Genomic DNA, 27,260 nt, shown 5'->3' on the forward strand with positions numbered 1-27,260 from the left:
ATTAAACTTGGCCAAGACAGCCAAGCCAACATGCTGACCCCAAATCAAGCCATTTACACACATCCCTCAAGTCAGTAAGTGTAGGTCTGCAAAATCAGCATTGCGGAGGGGGTCTGTAGAGAAAAGCTTACTGGAGCAAAGATTATTTCATCATCATTAAAACGCAGCTACCCAAGACTTTATCACACACCAGGCAATTAGCCTACATGACAAGCTGGTCATGGATATGCATTTCCCAGAAGAGGTCTACACCACTGGCACAATATCAATCTCAACTGCCGAAAGGTCAAATGACTTGTCAAGAAACTTGATCTGCTACATTCAAAGCATACAAAAAATACAGACTATTTGAAAGTACATCCATTCGAAAAAATAGCTGCTGGGTCACAATGTCGCTAGTTTGGACCAAGATTATTCAAAGACTTTCCATGAGGGCCAAATACGTCAAAAGTTTAAATACATACATTGACAACTCCAGGACGTACGCAAAGGTAAACATAATGCAGTTTATGTACATGTGTTGTGGGAGCATCTGGCTGTGGGTTTTGTATGTTTGAGTCTGTAGCGAGTGTAGCGGCACACAGTCCAATTCTGATTACAGGGATACGACCCTTTCAATTATGCATGGCATATTGAGTCAAAACCAAATGCGAGCAAGCTTCCAGGTGCAGCAAAGTAAAGCCATGCTGAGCTGAGTGAAATTATGACTACAACACAACATGCAATATTGAAGAGAAGTGTGTGCGTCCCATTGATTTTATAATATTTTCCCCCTAACACTAAATTTTTTAACACTGTTTGAGTTAAGTGTGTGCATGTTTTGGAATGATTTCATCTTGAATCACATGGCTTGCTTCATTGACCCCTGACACATGATTGGTTAAAGATGGTGGGCTGATGGGCCATAGATTTAATTCCCCTCCAATCAAAAGCATCTAGGTCTCGGTGGTCACAGAAAGGTATCATTGGTGCTAGGACTTCACCGCTCTTGCTCTGATCCACAAACCTTCCCCATTACTTCTAATTTGGACTATTAGTGAGGGAGCACCATCTGGGTCCTCTAATTATCCTCTTATTTCCCTACTTCTTTTTTTTTTCTTTCCCGGCCCCCTTTCGGCCTCCTTTTCGAGCAAACCCAAAGTTAAGCAGGGAGCGATAAATTTGTTCAAGAGAGACTAAAATATGAAAAGTGCTGTTATGAGAATTCAAAATTGATGAATTTGAAATAACATGCATGAAAACTCCCACATTAAAAAAAAATGTACAAAACCTTTTTGACTTGTTTCACCTGAAAGTCCTCCCTCTTTAATACAGCTTTTAGATAAGAATCATAACACTTCTCCAAACTATACCCCACGCTATTTTGCCTTACCCTACCAGGTCATAACACAAAAAATCAGATTACTCGACAGATGATGGAAAAAAAAAATGACCCAGGGCTTGTTGAGTGACGTGAGATCCAGCTTGCATTCTCCTGAATCCTAAATTGTTGGGTTTAAATCTAATTGATCAGAAACCTAAACTGCTGGCCATCTGGGAATGAAAGCGATACTGATTTCGCTCGATTTACCAGACAAGTCATAGAAGTCTCAAGACGATGTTGGAACTGCTGCTCTGCCAAATCACACGTATACACACTGACAGCTTGTTATACTTGACACACAAAATGCATAGCCGCGAGGTTTCTGTCCTGAGTTGAAATGTACTGTCAGTCTACAACGTGGAAACTTGTGCCCTCCTTGTATCTAGTCAGGAAGAAAATTGTAATAGTTTTGAACCACTCTCTTAACACACCCACTGCCATTGAGTTAATAATAGTTACAGTGCATCTATAGGTTCCAAAATGCATAACTCAAATACAGTACCGAACAAGAAAAAAGGAACCAGATACTCACTCACAATCTCACAATACAAACTGTACTTTTGTACTGGTGACAGCTTTGTGTTATCTACCATGTCAGAGCTGACACCATTGCTCCTAAATGCTCCACAAGCGAGCCGTTTCTTGTTCCACGGGAGTAGACCAAAACAGTTTCAACATATCTTTGGACCATGACAGCATGAAAGTCAACTTCACGATTTTTATTTCTTACAGGAAAAAAGAGGTAAAGTCATGTTTTGGGAGGGATAAACTGCAGCTCAGATATACGTATTGAGGAGGTCATATGGAGGAGTAAAAACATCTTTCAATCTTAACTCATCCATTACCATTAATGGAAATTTAGTAATTAGATGAAATATCTTATATATGATGTTGATACAAAATAGTTATTTTCATTTTATCCATGGAAGAAGTTAGTAAGCTGTCAAATTCTGAACTTTTGCTCTAGCAACTGCCACTGATCAGACAACAGTAAGCAATTATGACTTAACGTGACTCAATCATTGCTGCGGGGATAGGGATTGGTGGAAAAAGTCAAGACAAAACAAGCCCGAAGTTGACAAATTGAATGAACGTATTGTGTCTGGGAAGATTAAAGTGAAGATGTGAGTTGGCTCATGGCACAGCTCAGCGATTTCTAGTTCTGGAATGGAGTACAGCTGATTAAAGTGAAGAGTATGGCTCGCAAGCCAACTGAGAATAGAGAGAGCCATATCAAAAGCCTCTGGTTTTGGAGGCTATGTTTCAATCATTGTTGACGGTTAAAGCAAACTGCCAAATCATACACTTGCTGGCATGGTGACATTCAGGGGGGTTTAACACCTGTGTGTATACATTTGATATTTCATTGAAAAAAACATGTTATATTTAGACCTGCTAGTCACACAATTATTTAAATTCAAAGCATCTCTTATTGTTAAAGCTGTGATGTAAATCTGTTTTATAATTCCAAGTGATTCATGTTTCTGGATAAAACAAGTTTGTTTTTATTTTTTTAATAATCACTAACACTTGTGGTCACAAACCAATCTCACGGGAAGCTGCAAGTATGTACCAGATGCTCTTCGTTCTGTAATAGCTCCCTCTTCCCCACAGAAGTATGTGAGACTGAAGAATATATTAGCAGAGGAGAGAACGTTAAAAATGCTTGGAAAAGAAGGTCATGACTTTAAGCTGAGCACAAAAGTCAGATTTTGACAGACACAAGTTGATCATATTTCATAAGCAATAAGTCAAATTCTATAAAAACCTGTTCTTTTTCACTTTTAATAAAATGTGACATTCTTCAATATCATACGGACCAGGTCGAGGAAAAATGCAAGAATTCAGTACATGAGGAAAAAGGAAGAAAAAAAAGAAATTAAATATTATCAGATAAACTGAAGGAATTAATAGCTCAGATGGAGGCGGTTGCGAGAATTTGTCCGCTGTATGTTAACAACTGGTGATCTCAGTAGCTATATTTCATGGCTGAAATGTTTGTGGTAAATATTGTACAGCCATCCCGAGTTTTTAAAGTAATTACTATGTATATAATAAAATAAAATAATTCCAGACGCAAATCCCAAGGCTTTGTTGCTTCTTCACATCTCACATTAATTGTAAATGATCCCTGATACAGAAAAAGCAAGACTCTTTGTCTCTCCCCTTGTGTCTTAGCAAGATTTTTCTCCAATAAAGAGAAAGCGCAGTCCTGGATCATATTCACTGAAAAGCTGAAGCTGATTGTAGAACCCAAGTTACGTGCCAAAGCTTCTTTTCCTAATCCCACGATTAGTCAAATAAAAGGAGGCCTGTTTTCCTGCTCACATGCTCAAACACACAGAGGCAAAATGATAGTTTTGGCGGACTTCTGTAACCGAAACTGGTATCTACACTCTTTCAGAACAGTCCCTTGGCCACAGTAGTGGCAGCCATAGCATTATAGCCAAAGTCTTACAGCCAGACAAGCTTTTCTTGAGTATGCTGGCTTTAGGTATCCGAGAAGAGAGCTTGTTAGTGGGCCCCTTAGCTGGACTGAAGATTAACCTACTGGCACATTTGAAAAACTTCCAGATGGCTTCTTTTGGCTACTTTCTCTCTAGGAAATTTCACTTCCTCCGATTTGTCTGGAAACAAATAAAGTGTGTGCATTTTCTGAAAGAAATGTTCCATTTTTGTCTATCCTGAGGCAAAAGCATTCAACTTTTAAAAACCCTGAAACATGAATTCTGAGATGTTATTAATTGGTTGACACACAATGCTAGATATTTAAATTCATACGAGATGCATTTTGTTACTATTCTACCACACCACTGTGTCGCTTTAAGAACATTATGCAGCCAAAATGAAAACAATGGTCCGAATGGCCACACAATAAGATTGAAAATGAAAAAAAAAAATGGATTTGTGCATTGAAACATGCAGTCTGAATATAGCCTTTGATTGGGAAAGTGTCTCAGGCTAATCAATTCATTCCTTTTGTCATTGTTTCACAAAAACAAAAATAGAACTCATCAACATATAAATATCTAAAAAGGAACTGAAGCAGAGAAAATGTAAAATGCAATTATGCATGTGTCCTGGACCCTTGCAAACTGTTACTATAACACCGCTGCACCTAATTCATTTGCAAAGGAGTTGAGCAGGATGTAAAGCCCAATTCACCGTGAATACCGACCAAGAAAAGCCTCCTTTCTACTCCCATCTTTCACGCAGACGAAAAGCTCCCGCATCTTCACCCCGTGTGAGAATTGCAGCTTTGAATGTGCATTTTAGGGCGGAGGCACCCTGACTAAAAACACACACACTCCATGAGGCAACCTATATGTTTGCTTTTCACTGAATGATCTCACAAAGAAACAGTGTCAAAAGAGGGCAGGGCAACATACGGCCAACTGTGTTATTGTAAGCGCCTCCTCTGACATCAGGGGAGATTTTGGAGTGCATTTTAATTTATTCTTTCGGAAAAAATGCAACTCAGTGGAGCGTGAATGGGGCCTTTTCACAAGCTTCAGAATGGTGTGAAATGAGGTGAAAACCATCCGACTTAGAAGAGCCAGCATTGCAGGAAGTCTTCCTCCAATGTCTGCCGAGGTTTACTGAGGTGAACCAAAAAATCCGCTTTCCAAAGAAGTCAAGGAGAGAATTGAGCGTGCCGGGAAGCAAACACACACACACAGAGTTCACTTTCTCAAATGTCCTTTTCGCCAGAATCTCACCATCTGCCTTCTTCCTTTGTGATCCTCTAAACTGCCAAGTGAAACAACATAAAACATGTAATTATACCGTGAATTCATCTTCCCTGTAAACAAATTCGCACAATAATTCATTGACAACCACTGAGCTATCCCCGTCCGTGGCTGTGAAGGAGTTAAATAACTACTTTCCAATGATAATGAACTTCTCATCTTCTCAAAGACAGAATAAATGACAGCGACTGTACGTCTGCTGCAGTACGCCATCTCATTTGATAGCGTCTGAGTGCTGCATGTTTTATCAAAGTGACAGCAGGATTCAGGGGAACCAACATAACCACTTACTCACTAATGGCCTGCACAGCTATGGATCATTATCCCTCCCAGCATAACGCAGCACAACTGTGCACTGTAAAGCACAATGCATTACGCCCCAAACTCCTCATTGGTGCCAGCAGCACATTGGATCCAATGCAGCGTAAATTGTGCAGGATGCTCTTCCAGAAGTTTGACTTGAAATATATGCAAAATGGCATCTGGTGTTGTAAGTGAGCAAAAGTTTGGAATATTAACTTGATAAGATGCCATTTATACAATCAGTTTTCAGTGGATTGATATTGAAATTGAAGCAAGTACTATGATTCAGTGTGAAGGGATTTTTGTTAAGAACAAATGCATAGGAATGTTGGACATGTCAAAGGACAGATCAAGAGTAGGGGCGACATTGAAAATGTTTTGCGATTTGTGCCTTGCTTCAACAGTTGGTGGAGGGACCGTGAGTTTGGCAATCAAATGGAAAAATCCACCACGGTGGTGAAATTTGACATATTGAGTTAATGAAAATAGAAGAGTAGCAGTGATCCATCTGTTACTTTAGGCAAAAAAAGGAAGAAATGGTTTCATTCTCTGGCCAATTAGAATTTAGAGGGACACAGGCAGAGATCAGAAAAGAGCGATGGCGCAGCATGACGAGGGCCCCTGTGAAGAGAGTGTGATTTCACAGGCCAAGTGTGAACGGTTAACAAGGCTGAGTGAGCGAGGTGAGAGCAATGCCCGAGGTGAGAGCTTCTGCTGGAGGAAAGGCTTGCTGGTCCAGTGGGTGGATAGCCGATCATGCGGGCTGGGGAGGTGAGCAGGGTGCAATTAGAGGCCACGTCAGGTAGTGGAAAGGCAGAAAATACAGTTTAGACATCATATATCCCCAGTATACATCGTAAAAACTTATGATTTTGTTGGGGCAACTTTTTATCCTTTTTTTTATCAAACTAAAATGGTACTCACTGATAGTGTAGTGGTTCATTTGCCTGACTTTGGTACAGGCAGCATGGTCTCCAATTTTTGCCGCTGAACTAAAACTGCAAAATAACTCATCAAAATTTCAAATAATGAGAAAGCATTTGTCTAACATTTCTAAACCCACCCAGTGCATTTCTTCCCTGACCCGAGTCAACACCAGTCACAAGCCATAAGTCTCATAAATTCCAAGCAGGGAAGAAAATTAAACCAAAATATATGAAATCCTTGTAGGAACCTGCAATATAACCAGTAACAATTTGCATAAAAGTCAATTCAACAACAATAATGTCTCCCTCAAAGTTGAACTTTCTGTTGTTTGCTTTCTGAAAGAACAGACAGTGTATAAAGCCCCACGAGGATTGGGCCAAGGTGACGAATATGGTGTTAAAAGAAGATGAGTGTTTTTGCAGCAAAGTAGCACGGACCGTGAGGTGAACAATAGCAATTGGACATTGAACAAAAGCGAAGTCAAGCCTTCTTTCCTTTTCCCCCTCAGAGGAAACATTGTGATATAAGACCCACTGATTGTGACTGTGTTTACACATACCGCGGGGCACCGCAACACTTTTTGCTTCCGCAGCACTTTTCCACCGGGACTGTCGCAACTAATTCAATTACGCAGGCATTTTTTTTGTTGGAGCTCTGCATTACGTATTTGTATGCAAATAAACTTGTGCAGCTAACCTATGAATAGTAAACCATTATATTTGCATGTTGGAACTCACTGGCGGGTTCCCATATGATTTCTTAATGAATTTGATTATGACTGGTATATTTAACTAACAATAAATATTTCATAGTCCAAGCAGCACAGTGGGATGTTTTTTTTTATCCATATATTAAATATCAGCTATTTTAGAGGCAGGGGAGATCACCTTTTGGGAAAAGACTTTACTTTTCGTAACATATAACCTACACATGAACTCTTAAAACCGATTATTTCTCCAAGTTTTACAGATTCAGACAGATGGAGAAGTTTATAAAAAAATGCCTCACTTACTTGACGTTAATATTTGAGTTTAGGTACAACCAAGAACTGTAGTTGACAAGGATTGCATTAGAAATGAAAGATTCCGCTACATACAGACAACAAAAGTTTGCCATCTGATTTCGTGTGTCAGTCCAGTAGTGTTTTAGTTCCCATCAATTTAGTCCTACTTGATGTCGTTCATCTTTTCGAATTTTGGTAAAGTCTAATCCTTCCCCTCATCCTCGGCATCAACTCTCCCTTTCTTGCCGACCTTTTCTGTCCATCTACTCATCGGAGATCTGCAGCTCTCATCAAACATGACCTCTGCAGCATGGCCTTTTGCTTTTCTCTTCCACAGTGCTCTCACTTTCTCCTCTCTCCTCTGTATGTCCTTCTCCTCCTCCCCTTTGTTCTCCTTGACATGAAGTAAGCGGGACAGAGGGGTTGGGACCTGCAGCAGCGGGTGCTGCTGAGTATAGACTTTGATCATAGAAAAAGCCCAAAAAGGTTGCTGACACACTGCTATGGCTCATCCCCGGTCGCCTTAAGATGTGATCTGGAGTTTACTTGATAAATACACACGGTAGACAGCAATGGAATTGCTGAGTTCATATAACTCTTCTATCAACCTCGATTATTATTGAGACTCCATGATTTTTCATTTGGCAAGTACTTTTCATTTGAATATTGAATATGTTCACAATAAGAGAAATCCACATCTTTGTGTGCAAATATTTTTTCTTGTTCCGATCACATTTTTGCGTGTGAGTCCGACTAACCCCATTAAAATAATATATCCATTTTAAAAACCAGATCTTTTTACCCAATTCCAATCCTATGAAAATGACATAATCCAGGTCGATTTTCGATTATGATTGGATCTGAGACATACCTAACTTTTTCTCATGAATGTAAACGTAGTTGCTGAAACTATTCATGGTTGCAAGAAAATGGTTTGCTGAAATAATTGGTTTTGGTAGTGTCTCACTTCACAAAGGACTTGACTTTAGACCATAGGGTCAACTATTCTAATCCCACTGTGGATGAAAAATATGCATATGGAAATTGAGGTTGGCTGGGAGATGCCTTTTTACTCGTGGGACAGTCTGAAGACGACCTTGAACCCCCCACAACTTTCCCAAGCTTGGGAGCGTACTTTGCACATCATTTTTGAAAAGTCTGTCGTGTGTGGTCTTACTCGTTCGTTGTCTGGTGTAAGTAATATAGATTTAAGTGGATTTTTTAATGGTGATGTAAAAATATTTCCTAGTGACATCAGAAGCAAACAAACCATTTTTTTCTCAATTTAAACAAGCCTGCATAAATAGGAAAAGCACTAATCAATTTGCTACCAATCAAAAAGTGTGAAAAGCTCACTGAGAGTTTGCGAATTTAAGAAAGAAATTGAAAGTAAGAATACTTAGAGGAAACTATTGCTCCATTGTGTAAAGAAATGTATATGTATACATATGAATACTTGTATAAACAGAATAAAAGTAAAATATTTTGGGACAAAACATGAAAATCTGTTTATGTTTTGTCTCGCGGTGTCACAGGAAGATTTGTTTTATCACCGACCTTGAAAATGGAAATGACTTTTTCTTCTTGTATTGAAATGGTGTACAAGCTGAGTGGAAAAACTGGCATATTTGTTCTCGCCTGCTGTGAGGGGAGGACTCCACACAACTCGCAGGTTATTGAAATATCATAAAACAACCACCTGAACACTAGGAGGTATGTATTTTTGAGTTTCTGTATGCATAGGTCTGACAATAAATGCTGATTCAAAGAAAACATGTCTGATGAGATCAGCAGAGGTTGTTTAAAGAGTGCTAAAGATGTAAAGAAAGTCAAGGATGAGTGGAAAAAGGATGGCAATGGTAGGAGGTCTCTCTCCTGCCGTGGTGCTAGCTCACAGTCAGGATGGAGCACAGGTGAGTGCTGGCCCAGGTGAGGTGTAATTTCCTGTTCATCCTGTTTGTGGGCTATGCACCTGCAGGGAGACATCCTGAAACACAGCTGCTCACCCTCACTCAGGAAGAAAGCGGGCTGAAAACGTATTATTAACTCACACTTTTTTTTTTGCGACAGCCTGTGCTTTCATCAGACCAGACGCTCTTTGCAACTCCTCAGCTCAAGTGAGACGAGGCGCGACTAAATGTGCCAGACTAAATGTTATTTTCATATGAAATGGCTCAGCTATGCTGGCCTTTTCGTGATCATAAAGCAAATGCTGATAACAGAAGGTGTCAAAGATAATTGTACTTGCTGCATTGCTGAGAATAGTCATCTTTTCAATTGATCATTAAGTATTTGATACGAATATTGTTTCGGTTAAAGATCAGAATTCATCTGTTTTGACTTTCAACAAACAGCATTAACAATAGGAGCAAAACCAAACCAAATACTTCATTCAAAAAAAACTTTGTTAACATATATTTTCAAATTAATATATGAATTAACTCACCTGAGAAATTTCCGATTGGCCTTTTCCATCCTAAAATGTCCATTTCAGCTTCATTGTTGTAATCAAATAGGCATTGTGCAGACATAGTTATCTTCTGAGGGTCTAGGTGCTTTTTCTGAAAGTATCAAAGAAATATTCACCTCTGGCAAGAACAAGTAGGATCAAACATGTTTAACATTATCTCGTGAGCAATCGACTTTTGTGGCAGCATGCGTTTATTAGATAGTCTTACCCTTTGATGAGCTGTAATACTGATAGAATTAGGCTCATAAAATGAATATAATGTTTAGTTTCATGGTGAATTGGTCGATCCCTCGCTGCAATGTTTTACAAGGGGCGAGAGGATACCAAATTATGGCACCGGCCGGGTTCCACTTTGCAACGCTTTGACTGTGCTGTGAATATTAAAGCACATGCATCTACATGATAAAATTGCGACTACTGATGGGGCTAGCGATGATAGTGCACCGGGGAAGTCTGTAGGAACATCAATAGACAATGGCCCGAGGTGGGACTGAATAATTCACTGAGCGAGGAAGTGTTGCATGCTGCTTAGGGAGATGCACAATCTGCCACGAGCTTGCCTGCCTTAACTTTGATCATTTCCTCTATCAAAGGGGGAAAACAAGTTCAACAATTAATTAAAACGAATTGAGGGGGAATTTATACAATACATTTGGATGCACTTTGCTATGTAATGCTTTCTTTCAGATGGAGTGTTAGTTCATTTGCGGCTGTGGACACTAATAGACCTCCAATCTATATTTCACTGGTAGCACTGGCAGTGATTATTCACTGCCAGGCCACCATCCAGTTTAAAATAGATATGAAGTCTATGGCTGACTGTGGCATTGAAACATGGTCATTCGCTGATCGCCTTCCAATTTTAAATGGGTTTGACATCTATCGCCATCAGTGGCACTGAAACATGACCACTGGTTGCCAGCTTTCCCAGTTAAAAAGTACTGGATGTCTGTCATTGTCCAAGGCAGCAAATGAATTAAGGTCAGGCAGACTTTTAGTCCAGCCTAACTTGATGGACAAGAGATCTGTCAGGATTTGGAGAAAAAGAAAAACAATATGTAACTTAATATTTGAATACGCAGTAGAATGTAGTATTCATTGTGGCAGGATTATAGCTGTTGAACCGTGGTTCTTCTTTTGACTGGGTCAGCGTTATGTACTGCTGCCGGCAACGTGATTTCAAATGATTCGACAGCTCCAGGCCATTTGTCTTCTCTGCGGCAACATATTTAAACACATTTTTTTCCATCTTGCGTAAATATTCAAGTTGAGTTTAAATACAGTGTGATTCCCAACCAGTGACCGCCCACATTATCCTGCATAAATTAGACTTTTTTGTTGTTGTTGTTTGGTGTTGTTTTGTGGTGTCCTTTGATCACAAGGAAGACTGAGGAAAAGTGCACTGTAAAATGTAATGTTACAATATGACATCCCACTGACTTGCAAGAAAAAAAGAATCAAGCCAGACTGCAGGTGGGAGGAGCCAATTTCGAAAGTCAATTTGAAGATGACAGACACGGGTTAAGAGAAATGTGGAGGAGGCTTGACCCTAGCAATTGGGAGGTGTGAAGGGGAGTTACACAATGCAATTGACATTGGGTGTGAGCACAGGTGGAGCCCACAAACAAAAACAAACACACACTGCAGTCTAGCAACAGCAAGACCTGCCTACTGCCCATCCCAATTAGCTGCTGGTCAAGGTTACTGAATGTCAGCGTGTGTTGCACAGAGATAAGTTTCCCATTAATGGATGAGCAGTTGTACAAACAGTCATCGCTTGTATGCTGTTGTTTTCATCCCCGAATAAATTTCCTATCTTCTTATGGCCATATTACCCACCGAGTTAAACCAATTCTGAGCACATTTTGTAATATTCTTATAGGTTGATATTTGTGTCAGAAGAAACTGAATTTCTCAACCGAATCTAAATTGCTAAATATGAATTTGAAATATTTACATTGAATAGTCGAAAGATAAACATATACACAAAATATGGCGGTATGATTGTGAGTGTGACTAGTCGTCTGTCTCTCTGTGTGCCCTGAGACTGACTGGCGACCAGTCTAGGATCTAGTTGGCCTTTCGCCCAAAGTTATCTGTGATAGGCTCCAGCAACCCTTTCGGGGACGTAAAATGAATTAATACCTTTAATAAAGATTAAAAAATAAATAAAAATCAAATTAAACTGTTGATATTCAGTTTTCAAATCAAACAATAAGACTTCAAATGAATTTCTTCAGATGCAGTTCTATGTTTTAACTATTTAAAACACATATTTCAATGTTCAGCATTTCATATTCCATTCAGAAATTCCATTTTTGTTGGCACAAATATCAGCCCATCCATCCTTCTGCTATTCTTTCACTCCACACCATGTCATCAGAGAGGAGGAAGAAAGAAGGTAGAGGTGTGAATCAATAATAGTCTTTACCTTGCCTTGCGGCTGGCTTAGAAATCAATGTCAATGGGTAATTAAGTCATAATCTATGACTGCTGAGAATATTGAGCATACTGGAGAAAAGAAACAAACAACTCTACTAGCTCAAAGTGAGTGTAGAGGTGATTTTTAAGGATACTATTGTGTTTCAGAAACTTTGCAAAAATGTTGACCTCTCGAAATAAAATGATTACCAATGCATCTCGGAAAGTACTGAGAGCATAATGGGCTTTCAAGCTATAGGTTTCCTTTCACAGAAGGCATCAAAGAGGGAACTTTTTATGTCAATCCATTGATTTTGCACTAGAATATTTTACCACTTCCTTTAGAGACGTGGCTGTTTATAAGCAAAGAAAATGAACAGAGAGTGAGAAGAAAAAATATCTTTGATCTATTAAAAAAAAAAGATGATATTCTATTTGTTGAGTTTTATTACAGACACACAACTTGACATAAGCTTGATATGTCAGGGGAAAAAAAGCAGAGTTCATTTAGTGAACATAAAAAAGTTATACTTGTTTTATGGTTTTAACATAAGCTAAGATGTATATATTTTTCATTTACACCATTTATACGACCTAAAGAAGGGTTCCTTAATTACTTTTACATTACAGCCTCTGTAGAAAGGAGGCAAACTGCACCCTACACTCTCACTAATTACTATCATTTGTTATTCAAAGACACAAGAAGACTAAGTTTGCCAGAAACATTCACCATTGTTTTCCTTATTAATATGATTTGGATGTAAGGTTGGCGAATAAGCCATTCAATTATTTGGCTTCTTTTTTATTTAACATTGTAAAAAGCAGTCTTTCCTCAACTCTTGCAGTAGTAACTAAAGTAAATAAAATACTACATATGGTTTCAAATATTTTCTGGTCTCAGCTTTAAGGACACTTTACTTTTCCTCATTAAGTCCATCTTTCTCCACTTTTATTTGCCTTCCTGTTAAATGTTATTCATATTGTCCCTTAAAGGTTTGTCTTTGTATCTTCCACTTTGTGCTGTGAGTGTGCATTCTTATTGCATAATAAGTGTACACTTCCAATGCATATTTTGGCAAAGAGAAGTACTGACATTTACTTTAGGGGGAGTGCATTTACACATTATTATAGTATAACTTGTCTGGACTATAGTAAAGGATGAAATCATAGCAATCTTTAAAGAGAATAGCCAACAAATCAATCAATTTTAAACTCAGGCATTTTATACTAATCCTAAAAACAGCTGTCAGCGCACAGTAAGGAAGAAAATGATGCAATGTGAAAAGTAAGCTCAAGACTAACAGCAGGTTTAGTAAACTAAGAGAGTTATTGAGAGGTGAGCTCTGTTATTTCTCGAAGGGCCCGTGCGAAATAGCTCATACAGAGGCCTCTGGCACCACATCACTCCAAAGAACCTAATTGCACTCCGACGGGAGCGAAAAAGCCTTGTATAGGCCCAGAGGATTTCTGCTTAAAAACAGCACCAGAAACCAGCATCCTCCTGTTCCAACACATGAAAGATTTGTCGGATCCACAAGTTCAAAATGTCCATGAACACTTTTCAAAACGTTCATCTAAAAATGTATGGCTAAAATAAATAAGAATATGAAGAGATTGCAGTGTGTAGCACTCACATATGTGCAACATTTATAAAAGAAGGGCAAGAGGTTAAATGATCTTCAGCGATATTCTCTTTTGAGATGTGGTAAAGAATATTATTTTATGATGTGTCAGGACTAAGCTGAATAACTGGTGCAAAACACTGAGCAGTTTCCAGCAAACTGTCACACCTGACTCATGTGACCCTAATGACTTACACTGGGGTCACTTGGGTCAACAGATCATGTGACCTCAAAGACTTTCAAGGTGTTAACGACGTCACGTGATCTTAATTCCTGGGAATTTTATATACAAAACGGTTCTCAGGTGAGAGGTCAAACCATCAAGGTCATGAAAAGTCATGTTGCCAGAAAAATCACTTATTTTGCAAAGTCCCTTTTCTGATGGGTTAAAGCTGTAACAATTATCATTTAATCCTATGCACACAGATTTGTTGTCAGATTGTAATTAATAGAAACTACAATAGAAAACATACAAAAATTCTACACATCCATGTGCAGATGATCCGTTTGGGTTGTATCTATGAGACACAATTTTAGTAATATCGAATCAATACATATACAATGCTATTTTCTGGAAAATTATATAACAGGGTATATAGCTGTATCATTTTCTCTAACACAGATTGAATTTGAACCCTAAAATAACATTTTGCATGGCTACCTGATGAAAAAAAAGAAAATACAAAACAAAAAACAAAAAACAGTGAGGCTGACAGCCAACTGTGTGTTCCTAGCAAATGTGGACCACAAGGGGAACCAAAGGTTACCATATGGGCCATATGTAAAAAAAAGTGAAGTTGGCCTGTAGATGAGGTTGAAGGGCTTGCGAGGTTGGGGGGCACAGAGTGAAAGGAAATATGAGGCAGACTGGTAAAGATAGCCCTCCGGTTACTCATTAATTCTTAGTGTCATGCCCACCACACACAGACATCTGTGACCTGCGGGCGATTGGCAGAAGCCAATATCTGTGGGTGTCTGTACGTATGAAGGTTTAGTCTAGGGAATAACTGCAATGAAAGGAGTTTTGATGATTAAGTATAAAAATATATATACAAATGCAACATACAAATATTTAGCTTTAAACACACACTTCATAAGGTGTCAAAATTATTCAAAAGCACTTTTTTGATGGCCCATTGGCAGGATTTCTCAAAGGGCCAACAACCCAGAGGCTGAACAGCTCGTATCTGACAGATAAAATGTGGACTTGCGTCAAGTCTGCGGTATGTGATAGATACTGTTTTTCTTTCTGCCTATCAGGGAGCCCCAGAGTTTAAAAATAATGATACGTAAGGAAAGAATAATACACATACAGTATATACACAACATGGAAAAAGTAAAGAGATAGAAGTTTTATAGTTTTACAATCCAGAATTAACTGAAAATACACTATAACTAATAGGGGATTATGAAATCTGTCCTCCAAAAAATAGAACACAAAATGATGCATTTAGTAAAATAGCATTTCATCTGTCAAGTAACACAAGATAGCCACAGAAAAATTGTCAGGGAAACTACCTGACTGGTATTTGAAAACACTTGAGACCCATGGTATAATCCCTCTGGGACATCATTTTTGGTTTCTCTCAATGTCTTAGTTTCCATCGGTTTTGTTTTTCTTTAGTGCCATCAAAATGTACTCCGCCATTTTTGTGCCTGTCCGTGTGAGTCTGTCCTTGGTGTCACCTTCCCTGTATAATTCATGTTTCAAGGTGACATTTTAATCTTTACTTTGTTTTTTTTTGTTAATAACCACCTTCTGGCTACTGTCTTGTACAAACTTACAGCATCGTATTTACATCATTTTACTTTAGTATATGCTGCACCAGGGAGGGTTAGAGATGTCTTTCTCTGCATGTAAACAGGGAGGTCGTTAATTTAGTTTGAAGCTAATTAGTATGAATAAAGATAGCTTGGAACCCCCCAGGGTACCATTCACTGTCAGGTTTTCCCGCAGACTTTCAATGGCCCTCTCTTTCTTTTGTCACACAAAGTGGTTACTGCAAAAAGAAACTAGATCTTAAATTATTGTTCAATTAATCTTAATCAATGACTATGCATTTGAGTGCACATCTTAATGTCCAATATTTCATTTAAATTAGGGATCTGTTCATGAAAAAGACGATTGGTTGACCGCCTTACTGATTATTTCTCTTTTACCAAAAAGTACAATCACATATTTGAACTTGCTGCTCTGGTAATAGCGGTTCTAAAAACTAGCGCACATCAATTATAACTTAGCAGTTCTAGACCTTTTTTAAATACTTATAAAAGCATACTGGAAAAATCATCCTGCCTGATGCCAGTTTAGAGCTTGAAAAAAACCTGAGACTTTATTAAAAGGGTAGATCACAGTAGTGGCTCTAGTCTAGTGGGATACAGGGCTGAACGCTACATGAAAATCTTATATTTAACATGAAATTATCCATTGACCAACCATGCAAAGCTTTATATCTCGAATTTGTTAAGTCTTTTCGGTGAACTGGGGCAAGATCGAAGAATCGTTGTCTCTCGGGGTTCCCTCAGTGTGCAGTGATTATGCTTTAAAGGTTTGTTTACCCTCAACTTGGATTTTGTGTGGGAGTTGCCTTGGCACAGCCGCAAACCTGACAGAGTGAGTAGAAGGTCGAAGAAGCTACAAATAGCCTTGCAGAACATTCAAAACGATCTCTACGGAATAAACCAAGAAATTGTTACAGAGCTTCTTTCGCCGACTCAAATTTTCTATGTAAGCTTTGTAGTAAACACATTAGTTTAACATTTATAATTATTCATATTGAATATGTTATATAAGTGTTTTACTTATTTGTCAGTGCTGTCTTATCATTGTCTTATTTTATTATGGTATTGTCACACTGTCCATTTAAACAAATGAAAAATAAATATATTCATAAAAACACTTGCAAGCATCAAGTGTGTTTAACATTATTCAATTTATGTGGTGTTTCGGTTTGCCTTTTGCAGACAAATTTCCCCTCAGCCTTTGGTACTCCTATTCCTTATAGCAAAAAATCATAACTAATGTGTTAAATAGCCTTAACATTTGCAGTTTAACAGTTTACTGTAGTGAGGTTTGCTGAATCTCAGTGGGCTTTTTTTTTCTTCCATTGGAGGCAATTACGTCTCATGGTCTCCCTTATTTTCTTTAATACTGCAGAGGTCTCACAGTTTAGTCTCCCAAGTCTGCCAACTCCATCTGTCCAATCCATCTGGCCCATTACCTTGCCTCAGACATGAGGACTTTTATTGTTTTTTTTCCTTTTTTTTCTTTTTTAAACAGAGTACACACAGTAACTTTGACTCACCTGTCTGGAACCAATCCAGTGCGTCATTAATGTTAATGAATCAAGTGATTTAGGAGCTCGATTTTAAATTAAGTCAGGGGAACAGATTGGCAAAATGTTATGAATTAATAATTCAACCTATTAAATGTGTGGCTGTCTATTAATGGTTAATTGATGCAAACATTTGTGTTAGTATAATAATTTAAAATCAACAGCACTTTGTGTATATGCGCATGTAAGGATATACACATACACATGCATTTATGCATGGTTATACTTATAATATACATCGAACATTTATGCTTAACAAATATATTATACCATTTATGACAACAGGAAGTGATTTTAACAGACTCATTTTATCACTTTCTTATTTTTGATCTGGCACAACCCTACACAAAAGAGGAATTTCAAAGAAAATTCATCTTATTATAAACACAATCCAACTGACTCAATGACACAGTGAAAGATCACAAGCTCCTATTTTTTTCTGTTTTGTCACCCATGCAAATTCTACAAGTCCAGATTAGCGAGATGAATTCATCGTAACTCACACTTAAATACATAAAGGCTGACAGATCTGTATCACAGAAGGAGGTCATTGTTCCAGACCGAGTAAGTTTTATGATCCTAATTACTGTTATGTAGCTGTGGTAGGATAGTGCTCCCTCGTGTATGGAAGCAACAGCAGACGTGTTTCTGTTTCTCCGCCTTATCTCATGTCTTATACAGCGATCTGCCTGATAGATTTGTGATCTAGCGTCTTCCCCCGGCATTCACACCCACCAAATTCAAATTAAATATGCACACCACCACATTCATGCACGACCGTCTGTTCACAATTCCCAGGCCTGACATTTTGTTTCTTCTATTTCTTAAACTCTGAGGAAATGATTCTCATTGCCGCCCTCCCTCTCTTTATGTTACAGGGTGACAGCAACTACAGCCTTTCAACCATCACCTTTTCTCCTGTCTACCTTCTTAGAACAAAGACTGTTGAATTAAACCATTTATAGGAACCTGTGTTTAAAGTTGAAAGTGTACAGAATGGCAGAAGCTCAACTTAAACACAGTACATTTACAAAAGTCCCTTGCATATTTCTCCCTTTGTGCATAAATGTATACATCATTTCTTTTGATTTAAATAAAAAAAGAAGTGGAGGAAATTAAAGTGAAATGGCAGGTTATATTTAGAAGAAAAAAATGTACTTGTTACTGGAAAAAAAGACCAAGCTCTTGTCACGTGGGCATTAATTTTGTCATTGGTTGACCTTTACTACAATTTGCACTCAGTGCTGTTTTGCTCCATGAGCATGATCGATAGAGCCACGTAAGGGCTTTAGTTCCAAAGAGGATGAGCGTCAACTTGCATAGAGGGAGAAGTAAATGTAGAATTGTTTCAAGGGAAACGTGATTTTATGATCTTCAAGATGGGCATCATCATTATTTTGTTCCTTAACTAAATGTGGGACTTACTAGGGAACAGAATGTCAGGAATTACTCATGCCCACACAAAGGTATTAACAGTTTTCATGGATTTTCATCAAGTTATCATTGTTTGGAATAATGAAACACAGCAGAATCTAACTAATTGAAGCAAAACTGTCTTTGATAAAGAAAAGTTAGGACAAAAGATTGGCCATTAATCCTCAAGCTGGCCATGACATACTATAGAGTACTATTCTTTGTGGTGATCCTTCAAGATGAAAATGATTTTGACTCTATCACTTAATGTCAGAAGCCCTAGAAAGATGCCATTGTGGATGGAAAACACAGTTAAAAAGTAGTTTGTAGAGAGGTAAAACTACACTTCTCAATGATATGTAGAAGATCACATGGGTTACTTTGGGTTATCATGAAGGTGACAACAAAAAGATTAAGAAAAGAAAAGCAATTTACCTTTCGGGAGTGGAATGTTTCTAACGGTTGTTTTGTTTATCTTTTAGCTGACAGACTCATAGGCATTATTTATGGTTTTCTTGTTGTAAACAGTTAGTTGTAAACTATCTAGTTTCAGACTTTAAGTTCATTTCTCTTTTATGTACTAATCCTAACCATAAATAAATATTGTTATTTTGGTCAGATAGTTATTCCTTCCACAGTATGACTGAACAGTTATCGTTTTGCACGCAATGATAGATGATATTACATTTGCTGTTAGAAGCTTTACTATCCACTGTTTGATACTATGACATGTTCGCCTGTACTATGAAACTGTTGTATTGTCCGAATGCAGGTGGCCTTTCCAACGTGTTTATCCCAGGCCGACTGTATAAGCGAGAAGGCCAAAGCTTCATTTCCAGACTTTGAAACCGGGAAGGACCCAGGGGGATTACCTGCTCTTTTAAAAACCCACAAGCTCACACCTGCTCTCAGTGGACCACAAACATACCATACCGACATTTCCAATAAGAGAAGGCGACGACTAAAAAAATGACTTTTTTTCTTTTTTTAAAACTAGGCTTAGGTGTTGATTAAGAGGCCTCTGCTTTGTAAATCCCTTGAGTGTTGCTATGCTGAAATGGGGAGGTGGTGAAAATAGACACGTGACATTTTACTGTCCTACATCTAATAAGAAAAAAAAATATCACTCAACTTTTAGGATTTATTTGTACCATTTGAAAACAGTGAAATTTAAATATGGCTTTTTGATGTATTAATTTTAACACTGATGGGAGTTGCTGGTGTAGAAATGAATACACATTTTTTTTTATATTCCATTGCCTGTTCCTCTCATTCCACCCAAGTGTAAGCCATTAGAGGCTATAGAAGCTCAGATGTGTGAGACATGAATAGCCTTCACCTCCTTTGCTATATTAACGTTCCCTTCAAATTCATTGGAGAGTGGCATGAATATTCTCATCATCAGGTTAAAAATAGCTACGATTGTTCTTCTAATAAGCACTCGGGGAGCAAGAATGTAATGGCATGAGAATGGGGATGGGGTAGAAGTCATATTGTGGTCTAATCTACTAGAGTAAAAATAGAGAAAGTACTACCAATGATTGACAAATGTATTTCAGCAGTGCCATTATGAATAAAAATCCTTTTAGGTTATTGAAGAATATTTTTTTTAGGTGACAATGTTTATATTCTAATTCGTTGGGAACATGTTTACTCTTAAGCTGAAATTCAAAGGAATTTTGAAGAAAAATATGAAGTTAGGCAATTTTACAATGATATTTTTTTCTGATACAAGGGGAAAGGATTAGTTCTGTTTTTTCCAAAAGCACTATTTTCCACAAATATACATGGTGTCACCGCGAACCACAAAGCCTTTAATTTAATTAAACCTTTTTTTTGCAAAATATCGATGTGTTTGACAGTTGTACAGTTTGACATTATTGTCAAATGGCAACAGATGACATGGGTGGAATAAAGAACCACAACTACAAGTAACGGCTCAAGCAGTCGCCTGTTATTGATAATTTCGTGGCTCTTGAGTTGGGACAATTTAAAATACAATCATGTCTATTGGTGCACTGATATATATATACCAATACGCCACTAAAATGATATTATTGATATCGAGGAGCTTTGAAATGTGTTTTTTTATGTCTAGTTTCCAACTGCTTGTTGGGGTTGGGTACTTATTGTCCTTCCCAAGATGATAATAGACGTCCAAATGTGTGGTGTGTAATCATCTTACTGCTGTGAATTCAGTGAGATTATCAGTGGTAGGCTCCATTTACTGCCAGGTGGTGTCGGAATTGGTATTGGGAGTCAGTAATGGTATTGATGCAACACTAATATTTTCACATATCTGGGTATTTTACTTTTAACAGGGTCCTGAAGTCTGTGGCCTGGGGAAATCAGCCAATGTTGATTTTAGCTCCAATTATACCCATTATCCTTGAAATAATAAAAAATAATGTTGATGAAATGTGAAGTTAAAACCAGGAGTAATGGTTTAACTATGTTGCTGTAAGTGTTTGTTATATGTCTCAGATAAAATGTGATGTGAATCTTTGTTTTAAAATAACAATTTTAAAGCTGGCGCACTTTTTCTTCTTCTACTGCCAATAGGTCCAAAATGTCTTCCTGGGGCTCAAATAGATTTCAAACAAAGTCATTACTGAGGAAGGAAATAATTATGTTCATCCAATTTTGTGAGCGAAAATTGATTAATTTATCGACGACGAAAGGGAGAACCTGAAGAACAAAGGAACTCTATAGTTTATAATGGCACAGTGTAGAGTTGTTCGTTTGTCATAAAAGTCAGGACCAGAAATGATCGCCCCAGTCACCATGTCTATCACTGTGATTACTCACCGTTAATTATAATTTCTTAGTAGCCACACACACACACACACATCCACAAGGTTTAAAATTAAACGCAATGGCAAAAGACCCCATTAAATATGTTCAAGCCTAGAAAGTGACAGAAGAACTCAGTGTAACCTTCGCTATAATTACGAATGTGTTATCTTCTTTATGTATGATGAATTATCAACACAAAAGCAGCAAAAGAAGAAAAAAAACTCTTTACAATTTCAACTATAATTTAATTACAGGGAGTCATTTTTCAATTAGAATGGTAATTTTCCATGAATGATGCTAGGTGTCATTGGATATTGAATACATTGTCCAATCATTTGAAACGAACGCTTTGGTTCAGCGATTGCTAATGAAAATAGTATGAGTTATAAATATAAACAGCCGGGCCTCATTATGTGAACGTGCCAATGTAATTGGCAGGGAAAGAAGGGGCTTGGTAGTGAAAAAGAGATAATTGAAATCTTATTTTAGCCACAGCCATGTAGAAAAAGAGTTGTGACACAACCAATAGAACCCATTATAAAATTTTACTTCTGGGTTATGGAGCATCGAATATTTTCAAACATGGCTTCGACGAAGGACAGGATGCCACTATTAGCTACTACTTTTATATTTTCAAACGGCTATATTTTATCAGATGCTCTTTATGACGTTTATGTTGACCCGCGAGACCACCCATTGGTGAGATCAGAGAGTGTCACAACTCGATCGCCAAGGTACAACTGAGAGTAGAATTTGATCCAGTCTGTTAGTTTCCTTCCGGCCTGAACAATGTCTCGTTTGCACAGCAACATCGCAATGTGACCACTACAGTCCTCACACTTGGTTTGAACATGCATGGGGTTGGCTACTCCTGTTTCTTATTTTATCTAATCTATTGCATGCCAGTCAATAAACCAGTGCCATAAGTCACATTTGTCTTACTAATTGACGGTCAACTAAATGTGCCCTTGTCTCTATTTCATGCTGATTCAATATTACATTTATGAAGTCAATCATACAAAACAAGCACCTATTATGCATTTCTTGGTCTGTACTTTTTTGGTCACTATTTGTAAGTGTGAACACGTGTAAGTTGGAGAAGGCTTTGGATTTGATATGAGATGCTCTAATGGGTACAAAACACATTGTCCCATACATCCATTACCTGAGTGTGTGTGACGAAGGGCACCGCGATCCCACCTCATCCTAACACCTGCTGTTCATCCATCTGCACAGCTTAACACTCCTCTGCTAGCCCCACAGGATAGAAATGTTGTTGGTGGCTGTGGGATTGGTTGCTTGTTTGCACTGAAGCCGTTTCTTGTAGATGATGCGTAGATCAGGCAAATGGGAATTAATCTGCAGACAGATAAGAAAGCAATTTTTTGGTGGGTTTTTTCCTGCAAACTTTTCAATTCATACAAAAACATTATAGTATTGGACTTTAAGAAAAATCACAAGGTACTGGCACGAAAAATTGATATTTTAGAGTTTTTCAACTGGTCAACTAGAGAGTATGTACTTAACTAATTTATTATTCATTGATGGGAAAATGGCAACAAGTGAGTTAATGGAGTTTAGAGCCTGTCTCGGCTCTTTTTGACTAATTTACAGCATTAGATATCTAATCTTTTTGGATTTTTTGGAATGAATGAATATTTCCTCTTTGTCTCACAGTCAGTTAGGCTAGGCTCCTGCGAACCTCGTGAGAATAAACTAGTGAAAATGAATGAATGACTCTAATCAGCATTTGAAATGTCTAAATTTGACATAAAAATATATTAAATTAGTATATTATAACATAATATATCCTCGTTATATGTGAGTCATTTTTATACGTAATATTTTTTCATCAATTCATTTGGCTTAGAACAAGACTTGATTCATCAGGCATCACACTCTGCAGCATACATCACAGAAACAACATTTCCGGCTTCGCAATTCAATGGGTGGCAAATGTCAAAGCGTAAGTGGGAGATTACACTTTGCACTGCAAGCGCTCTCTTTTTCAGCAGCGTAGAGTGTTGATTCATTATTGAAGAAGAAAAAAAACATCCTCAGAAGGATAATTAATATTTACATCAAGCTATTAGAACTAAATGCTGTTAACGCAGTCTGTCATGCTCCACGTCTTGTGCGTTACAGTACTTCATGTCATGTTTGTTTGCCGCAGCGATTCAGCTTAAGCAAGTTAAACCGATACGTTGCATTTTCTCTGGGGCAACGCGGAACTGCTGAATCTGTGCTCGATTATGTTTAGTCTTTGTGCAGGTTTGTCTGCTGGATGAAAATAAACATGCTTGTTCACAAAAAGGTCTGGCTTAGGTCAACTCTTCAGACAGCAACTGTCTTATTTTCTGATTGGTGGTTTTTCGATGGGAAGCAGTTCAGCTTGGTTGGCTTAAGTAGTTGAAGCCATCAAACATACACACAAACACACACACAGCGTATATTCACACACACACAAGACTGTATAACAGCACTGACAAGCAGATATGACCTACAGTTGACCTGGGAACATTACCACAATGCAGAAGGTTACTTTGACAGCCTCACTGAGCCCTCTTTGTGTGAAGACTAACTCAGCAAGGGACATGTCTACAACTGCATGCACTGATAGAAAGCACACAGGGACCTGCAATAGATACTACTTCTAAAAGATAATTAAAATATAGACTGGGTGCTGTGAGACCCACATTCTTTTTTCCTTATTATATTCAGACTCTTTTTAGTGTTCTGCATTAAATACTATGGCGGAATGTCAATTATTTTCAGTGTCAATGGTGTTTCACCATTTAGAATACTGGCATCATAATTAATAATCAGACAAAAATTGTATAACATTTGTCTGGGAAAAAAAAAATCAAAAGTACCAGTTGGGTAAAATGAAAGCAAGTCCAAGTCTGCATAAATGTCTGTGTATATAGGAGACAGGAGACACACATTTGTCTTCATTAGAGCTATGTACATCAGGCCGAGCATCATCCAGCACAATAAAATAGCTTAATTTAGCTCTGTGATCTGCTGAGAGCAGCTCAGTAATAAGAGCGGTCAGGACCTGAGTGGAAGTGAACTGTCACACCGCTACCACCCTCATCTATGATGAAAGACATTGTCAACAATCCTCTTTGCTGCAATGCTAATCCTAGTCAGAAAACACCCCTGTTCATCTCTCATCTCCATTCCTTCTCGCTTTGCTTACCTTGAGCTCTTTCTTTTTTCCTGCATAATATTCTACTCTCCTTTCTTCTCCTCGATATTGAGAATAATCGCCTTCTTATCCTTATCCCCCAGCATATGTTCTTATCCTGCATATTCTTCTTTACTTCCCCTTGAATTTCTTTCATCCTGTTTGCTTCACTTTTACTGAGTATAGCTGTTTATCAAGGATTGTAAATAACTTTTCCTGTTAACTCATCTTAGAGCTCAGAGACACCCTAAGAACCATTTAGATTCCTGAAGGGTGTCATAAAAGAGATACATATGGTGGTTAGTGCTCAATTGAGTGCGCTGCCCTCCCTCTTCCCAGCTTACTTGCCATGAAAAAAATACACACTAAACCATATGTAGTTATATGTGAAAAAAGTATTTAAAATGCATCTCATGAAAAAGCCTTGGTCCCTATTGTTGCGAATTATGCTGCCATCACGTGCTCTGGTAACGATGATCCTTACAGCTTGCCAATTAGTAATCACAAGTCCACATGCCAGCCATCCGCTTCCTGGAAAGCCTGGCCCACTATAAATAATTAAGAAAATGACGTTCTGTGCTTGATATAAGTGTTGTCTTTCCCTTTAAGAGTAAAATTTGAGCATACATGGACAATATCAATTTGCTATTTGTAACTGCTAACATCAGCCAAACCATGCTGATGCAACTAACCCAGGCTTTAGCCCAACTCAGCACAATTCTGGACAGCATGATAGAATTAAAAGTGTGTCGCTTCCGTTATGGAGCAATTGGCAGCATACTACTAAAGAGCCACGGGGTAGTAGCCACATGACATTTGTTTGTACAGTGTGTATTATTGGGCTCCGGGCAGATGAACGATAGAAAAGGGCAGTACATCTAAGCTTTAAAAAAAAAAAAAAAAATCTCTTCTTCAATCTAATTATACCCCGAAGTATATCAAGTATTTAAATGCTGACCGTTAAAATGGCATGGCATTTGAAAAAAATTGGGGTCCAAGCTATGCCTGAAGAAGTTTTTACATTACTCGAATATTCAGTCAAAAGAAAGGTTTATCGACTAGTCGGCAGCGGCATTAGTGTTAATGGGCAATTTAAAGGATTACAAAATGTCTTTAGTCTGTTGTACCAAGAAGGATTTCGATTTTTTGTTAGTTTTTCATTCCTGGATTTTACCTTATCTACACAGGGCCAACATTATAAATACAAGGTTCTGCCATTCGGACATTGTTGAAATTTGACCATTCGGAATTGCCAGGCAGTTTGAATTGGGTCATTTCTTGGATCAAACCCAATGATTTCAGAACGTCTACAAATGTTTAAGCCAGCATTATCCGCTCCAACAGCACTACTCTTGTTTGTCAGCGCTGTACACAGCCAGTGCATTCAAGTTTCAACTGTCCTATTGTTGAATTGAGGTGAAATAGAAAGGAGGTAGTCCTCCTTTCTCCATTGTTTCGCTTTATGCACCGCACCAGCACCACTGGGAACCACAGAGCATGTTACCAGAGCTCCAATACTTGGCAGTTGCTACAATCATTTAGATTTGGAGTTGTCCTGAAACTCACTGCATTTGTCGTTGTGAACAAATAGCTCGAGCTTTGTTCCATCCGACCATAAAACTTTTGTTCAGAGGCTGTTTGGCTTGTCCGTGAGGGAGCTACAAATTGTAATCAGGCTTGAAGGCAATCTATAAGGCTCCAGTTTTTGGCAGGCTTGAGCCTTAGTTGGTTCCTGAATATTGCATGTATTTATTTTTTCCAGATACAGCCAGTATTACAATATATTAATAATCCATGATGCTGAATAAAAGCTATGATTACTCTCAGCTCCCCTTCAATTGGCTGCACCTGGTTAAAAGGTCCATAGTTTTCTGAGATATGATCAAGCAATTCTGTGAATCTTGTAAGGATAAGCGGTTCACTTGCTGTCTAGCCAAAAAGTGTATTCTCCTCTAAAATGCAGGGTAAAACCCTGTCTGTCTTAGGTTTGGACTGGGACGTCTGCCAAAGTACAATATCAGTCACAAATAAGTCCATCAAACATGATATGCTGGTTTTCTTCCTTTGACGCTGCTCTAATATGATATCCAATCCAAGAATATCAATCCCTTTGTCTAAATTAATTACCCAGACAGTCTGTCATATAAGCTAAGGTCGCATGTGTTAGAGACCCATCTTCATCCATGTGTACGCACATCCATTGTTGCGCGCCCGTACATCAAGTGGAATGGTTTCTACTCCCTGATGGATAAAACTGTTTTGCTTCAGAAAGAAGAGATTTATGGCCATGGCGCCCCCACACATGGAGACACCCACTGACAGTTAGAAAGATGGGTGCGCTTGAGAGCGAGCAAGGAAAGAGGAGGAGGACGGAAGGTAAAGTAGATTGGAGGAGAAGGCAAGCTGTGAGCTGCAAAAATATAAACAGGTGAATAATTTTCTCTTCGCTTTTAGATTGTTTCCTCATCGCTCAGCCTGGACTTCTCCTCGGAGAGAGCGAGAAAGAGAGAGGGATGGGTTGCAAGTGCAGTGTCTTGCTAAGCAGCCCTGGAAGACTATCTGGCACAGATGTATAGCTTGGCTCCTCTCGCTCCATCGTGCACTGCTGGTCGCCTCGCACCACTGGCCAAGCTGTTGAAATGCACAGCTTTATCCTCCCGCCTGAATT

At 38.3% G+C, this 27,260-nt stretch overlaps 1 long non-coding RNA gene across 1 annotated transcript in view; it reads right to left on the minus strand.

Annotated features, from left to right (window-relative positions):
* Positions 1-3,197: 3,197 nt before the first annotated feature.
* The window catches only part of LOC144194431 (uncharacterized), a 168,123-nt gene continuing 144,060 nt past the window's right edge, over positions 3,198-27,260 (minus strand). The window contains exons 5-8 of the long non-coding RNA XR_013325887.1: positions 22,568-22,761; positions 9,792-9,906; positions 6,340-6,413; positions 3,198-6,178 (exon numbers count right to left, since the gene is read on the minus strand). This is a non-coding gene — a long non-coding RNA (uncharacterized LOC144194431). The remainder of the gene's footprint in view (positions 6,179-6,339; positions 6,414-9,791; positions 9,907-22,567; positions 22,762-27,260) is intronic.

Source organism: Stigmatopora nigra, chromosome 3 (assembly GCF_051989575.1).
Source record: "Stigmatopora nigra isolate UIUO_SnigA chromosome 3, RoL_Snig_1.1, whole genome shotgun sequence".
Classification (NCBI taxonomy): domain Eukaryota; kingdom Metazoa; phylum Chordata; class Actinopteri; order Syngnathiformes; family Syngnathidae; genus Stigmatopora; species Stigmatopora nigra.